Source organism: Triticum aestivum, chromosome 6B (assembly GCF_018294505.1).
Source record: "Triticum aestivum cultivar Chinese Spring chromosome 6B, IWGSC CS RefSeq v2.1, whole genome shotgun sequence".
Taxonomy (NCBI): Eukaryota; Viridiplantae; Streptophyta; class Magnoliopsida; order Poales; family Poaceae; genus Triticum; species Triticum aestivum.
In genome coordinates, this window is record NC_057810.1 from 700,823,744 (window position 1) to 700,830,343 (window position 6,600).

The following is a 6,600-nucleotide window of genomic DNA, read 5'->3' on the forward strand; positions in this document are numbered from 1 at the left end:
CACACACACACACACTCGCTCGTTGTGCCTCTGTGCCTACCGCGCACACTCTCGATACGTCTTTCTCCCCCCCAACAATGACAGCAGAAGGGTGACAACTCGATCTGATCATAATCTGTCAATTGGTTTCTCTCTCAAACATTGTGTCTCGGTGCCTCGCTCGGTAGCCCCCTCGATATGTAGACTTCTCGCGCGCGCATAGCTGTAGTGATGATGACGCTGAACCCAGTGTGCCTTGTTTTTACCGGCCTCATGTGATAGTTTTCACCCTGTTTTCTATTAATTAACAAGGCAACCTTTTCTTTGTTACTACTAGTGAATCTGAAATCATTCGGGCAGACATAAAATATATCACTTCAACCCAATTATCGCAGCAACTATTTTAAAAGAAATTAGCTAGATGCCCGTGCATTGCATGGAACATCAAGATGCATTTGTATGAGTAGTTTATCTTGTGAGAGAAGAGGATGAACGAGGGAAGGCCTTATTTGCGAACGTGGAGAGATGATACGTCTCCAACGTATCTATAATTTTTGATTGCTCCATGCTACCTTATCTACTGTTTTGGACTATATTGGGCTTTATTTTCCACTTTTATATTATTTTTGGGACTAACCTATTAACCGGAGGCCTAGCCCAGAATTGCTGTTTTTTTTGCCTATTTTAGTGTTTCGAAGAAACAGAATATCAAACGGAGTCCAAACGGAAAGAAACCTTCGGGAACGTGATTTTCTCACCGAACGTGATCCAGGAGACTTGGACCCTGCTCCAAGGAACAAAAGAGGCGGTCACGAGGGTGGCCCCCTAGGCGCGCCCCTACCTCGTGGGCCCGCTGTTGCTCCACCGACGTACTCCTTCCTCCTATATATACCCACGTACCCTAAAAACATCCACAGAGAAGATAGATTGGGAGTTCCACCGCCGCAAGCCTCTATAGCCACCCAAAACCTCTCGGGAGCCCGTTCTGGCACCCTGCCAGAGGGGGGATCCTTCACCAGTGGCCATCTTCATCATCCCGACGCTCTCCATGACGAGGAGGGAGTAGTTCACCCTCGGGGCTGAGGGTATGTACCAGTAGCTATGTGTTTGATCTCTCTCTCTCTCTCTCTCTCTCTCTCTCTCTCTCTCGTGTTCTCTCTCGTGTTCCCTCTATGGCACGGTCTTGATGTATCCCGAGCTTTGCTATTGTAGTTGGATCTTATGATGTTTCTCCCCCTCTACTCTCTTGTGATGAATTGAGTTTCCCCTTTGAAGTTATCTTATCGGATTGAGTCTTTTATGAGAACACTTGATGTATGTCTTGCCGTGCTTATCTGTGGTGACAATGGGATATCATGTGCCTCTTGATGTATGTTTTGGTGACCAACTTGCGGGTTCCGCCCATGAACCTATGCATAGGGGTTGGCACACGTTCTTGACTCTCCGGTAGAAACTTTGGGGCACTCTTTGAAGTACTTTTATGTTGGTTGGATGAATCTGAGATTGTGTGATGCATATCGTATAATCATGCCCGCGGATACTTGAGGTGACAGTGGAGTATCTAGGTGACATTAGGGTTTTGGTTGATTTGTGTCTTAAGGTGTTATTCTAGTACGGACTCTTTTATAGATCGATCCGAAAGAATAACTTTGAGGTGGTTTCGTACCCTACCATAATCTCTGTGTTTATTCTCCTCTATTAGTGGCTTTGGAGTGACTCTTTGTTGCATGTTGAGGGCTTGTTATATGATCTATCTATGTTATTATCGTTGAGAGAACTTACACTAGTGAAAGTATGAACTCTAGGCCTTGTTTCCTATCATTGCAATACCGTTTACGCTCACTTTTACCACTTGTTACCTTGATGTTTTTATAATTTCAGATTACAAAAAACCTTTATCTACTATCTATTTTGCACTTGTATCACCATCTCTTCGCCGAACTAGTGCACCTATACAATTTACCATTGTATTGGGTGTTTTGGGGACACAAGAGACTTTTTGTTATTTGGTTGCAGGGTTGTTTGAGAGAGACCATCTTCTTCCTACGCCTCCTACGGATTGATAAACCTTAGTTCATCCACTTGAGGGAAATTTGCTACTGTCCTACAAACCTGTGCACTTGCAGGCCCAACAACGTCTACAAGAAGAAGGTTGTCTAGTAGACATCAAGTTCTTTTCTGGCGCCGTTGCCGGGGAGGTTAGCGCTTGAAGGTATATCTTTAGATCTTGCAATTGATTCTTTTTGTTTCTTGTTTTATCACTAGTTTAGTTTATAAGAAAACTACAAAAAAATGGAATTGAGTTTGTCTCATACGCTTCATCTTTTTAATATCTTTCGTGAGAATGATGGAAAGGAAAATTGTGCTCAAGTGCTAGAAGAAGAATTACATAGAATGCTTGGCATAAAATATATGAATGATGAGCATGATTGCAATGTTGTTAGTATGAATTCCCTGAATACCATGATGCTAATGATATGCAAAACCACAAGCTTGGGGAAGCTATGTTTGATGGAGATGATATTTTTTGTCCCCCAAGCTTTGATGAGCAAATTTACTATGACGAAAGCATGCCTCCTATCTATGATGATTATTGTGATGACACGTATGCTTTAAAGAATAATGATAACCATGAAACGTGTCATCTTGATCTTAATTTTCAATCACATGATAGTTATTTTGTTGAGTTTGCTCCCACTACTATTCATCATAAGAAATTTGCTTATGTTGAGAGTAGTAAATTTTCTATGCTTGTAGATCATGAAAAGAATGCTTTAGGTGCTGGTTATATTGTTGAATTCATTCATGATGCTACTGAAAATTATTATGAGGGAGGAACATATGCTTGTAGGAAATGCAATAATGTCAAATTTCCTCTCTATGTGCTTAAAGTTTTGAAGCTATGCTTGTTGTGCCATCCTATGCTAGTTGATTATTGTTCCCATAAGTTGTTTGCTCACAAAATCCCTATGCATAATAAGTGGGTTAGTCTTAAATGTGCTAGTCATATGCTTCATGATGCTCTCTTCATGTTTCAATTCTTATCTTTTATGTGAGCATCATTGCCATCATTATGCCTAGCTAAAAAGGCATTAAAGAAAAGCGCTTGTTCGGAGACAACCCAATATTTACCCTTACTGTTTTTGTGTGTCCACATGATTATGCTACTTTAGTAATCATGTTTTATAGCTTTTGTTTCAATAAAGTGCCAAGTAGAACCTTTGGGAAGACTTGGGTGAAGTTTATGTGATCTTGCTGTGAAAAACAGAAACTTTAGCGCTCACGAGATTAGCTGCCATTTTTTACTGCAGAGTGATTTTAGGTTGATTCTTTTTGTAGATGATTAATAGAAAAATTTATCAGTTCCAGAAATTTATTTCATAATTTTTGGGTTCCAGAAGTATACGTTTTATATAGATTACTACAGGGTGTTCTGTTTTTGACAGATTCTGTTTTCTATGCGTTGTTTGCTTATTTTGATGCATCTGTGGCTAGTATTAAGTGGTATGAACCATAGATAAGTTAGAATACAGTATATCTTACACCAATATTAATTTAGAATGAGTTCATTACAGTACCTAAGTGGTGGTTTTATTTTCTTATACTAACGAAGCTTACGAGTTTTGTGTTGAGTTTTGTGTGGTTGAAGTTTTCAAGTTTTGGGTAAAAATTCGATGGACTATGGAATAAGGAGTGGCAAGAGCCTAAGCTTGGGGATTCCCAAGGCACCCCAAGGAAATATTCAAGGACAACCAAGAGCCTAAGCTTGGGGATGCCCCGGAAGGCATCCCCTCTTTCGTCTTCGTTCATCGGTAACTTTACTTGGAGCTATATTTTTATTCGCCACATGATATGTGTTTTGCTTGGAGCGTCATTTTCTTTTGTTAGTTTTTGCTTGCTGTTAGTTAGAATAATGTTTTGCATCTTTAGTTTCAATAAAAAAGTCAAGGATAGCCTTTGCCATGCTTATTTTGCTTGTATACATGTTGCTGTTTGAAAACAGAAAGTTTACCGCTGTTGAACAAATTCCTTAGAAAAGTCAGAGAATGGTATTATGTTGAATATTTTTGCATATTGAGCTATGATAAATTTATTACAGTGGGAATTTTAGTTCATAATTTTTGGAGTCAGGGAAGTATTGATACTCTTGCATTCTTTACGGACTGTACTGTTTTGACAGATTGCTGTTATGGTTGCATTGTTTGCATATGTTTGCTTGTTTAATGATTCTATTTGATGATAGGAGTATTAAATATGCAGAGGCTTTTAGTATGAAATGTTGAATAATAATTTTAGTGATTTGTTACAGTAGAAAATGATAAGGTTTTGCATTGGTTTATACTAACCTATCTCATGAGTTCTTGTTGAGTTTGTTGTGAATGAAGCTTTTGATAAAAAAAAAGAGAAACCATGATATGAGAGGAATTAAGGAGACACAAAAGTTCAAGCTTGGGGATGCCCAAGGCACCCCAAGACAATATTTCAAGAAGTCTCAAGCATCTAAGCTTGGGGATGCCCCGGTAGGCATCCCACCTTTCTTCTTCAACAACTACCGGTTAGTATCGGTTGAGCCTAAGTTTTTGCTTCTTCACATGAGTTGTGCTATCCTTGCAATGTCATTTTATTTTGTTTTGCTTGCTGTTTGAATAAGATACCAAGATCTGAAATTCTTAAATGATAGAGAGTCTTCACATAGTTACACAATTATTCGACTACACATTGATCTTTACTTATATCTTTTGAGCTTGATAGTTTTGCTCATAGTGCTTCACTTATATCTTTTGAGCATGATAATTTTTGCTCTAGTGCTTCACTTATATCTTTTAGAGCACAACAGTGGTTATATTTTGTAGAAACTATTGATCTCTCATGCTTCACTTAGATTATTTTGAGAGTCATTAATAGCATAGTAATTTGCTTAACATTAATATACTTGGTATTCAAGATATGTGAAACTTTCTTTTGAGTGCGTTGAATACTAAGATACGTTTGATGCTTGATAATTGTTTTGAGATATGGAGGTGATAATATCAAAGTGATGCTAGTTGGGTGATTATGAATTTAAAGAATGCTTGTGTTGAAGTTTGTGATTCCCGTAGCATGCACGTATGGTGAACCGCTTTGTGATGAAGTTGGAGCACAATTTTATTTATTGATTGTCTTCCTTATGAGTGGCGGTCGGGGACGAGCGATGGTCTTTTCCTACCAATCTATCCCCCTAGAAGCATGCGCATAGTGCTTTGGTTTTTGATGACTTCTAAATTTTTGCAACAAGTGCATGAGTTCTTTTGATTAATGTTGAGTCATGGATTATACGCACCCTTTCACCCTTCCATTATTGCTAACCTCTCTTGTGCCGCGCAACTTTTGCCGGTACCTTACACCCACCATATACCTTCCTCAAAATAGCCACCATACCTACCTATTATGGCATTACCATAGCCATTCCAAGATATATTGCCATGCAACTTTCTACCATTCCGTTCATATGACACACATTACTTTTGTCATATTGCTTTTTGCATGAACATGTAGTTTACATTGTATTTGTGGCAAGGCCACCTTCATAATTTTCATACATGTCGCTCTTGATTCATTGCATATCCTGGTACACCGCCGAAGGCATTCATATAGAGTCATATTTTGTTCTAAGTATCGAGTTGTAATTGTTGAGTTGTAAGAAAAATAAAAGTGTGATGATCATCATTATTAGAGCATTGTCCCAGTGAGGAAAGGATGATGGAGGCTATGATTCCCCCACAAGTCGGGATGAGACTTCGGACTTTACAAAAAGAAAAAAAAAGAGGCCATAAAAAAAGAGAAAAAGAAAAAAATGAGAGAAAAAGAGAGAAGGGACAATGCTACTATCTCCTTTTCCACACTTGTGCTTCAAAGTAGCATCGTGATCTTCATGATAGAGAGTCTCATATGTTGTCACTTTCATATACTAGTGGGAACTTTTCATTATAGAACTTGGCTTGTATATTCCAGTGATGGGCTTCCTCAAAAGTACCCTAGGTCTTCGTGAGCAAGCAAGTTGGATGCACACCCACTTAGTTTCTTTTGTTGAGCTTTCATATATTTATAGCTCTAGTGAATCCGTTGCATGGCAATCCCTACTCACTCACATTGATATCTATTAATGTGAGACTATCTTCTCCTTTTTGTCTTCTCCACAACCACCATTCTATTCCACATATAGTGCTATGTCCATGGCTCACGCTCATGTATTGCGTGAAAGTTGAAAGAGACTGAGATTATTAAAGTATGAAACAATTGCTTGGCTTGTCATCGGGGTTGTGCATGATTAAATACTTTGTGTGATGAAGATAGAGCAACAGCCAGACTATATGATTTTGTAGGGATAACTTTCTTTAGCCATGTTATTTTGAGAAGACATGATTGCTTTGATTAGTATGCTTGAAGTATTATTATTTTTATGTCAATATGAACTTTTGTCTTGAATCTTTCGGATCTGAATATTCATGCCACAATTAAGAAGATTTACATTGAAATTATGCCAAAGTATCACTCCGCATCAAAAATTCTCTTTTTATCATTTACCTACTCGAGGACGAGCAGGAATTAAGCTTAAGGATGCCTGGTACGTCTCCAACGTAT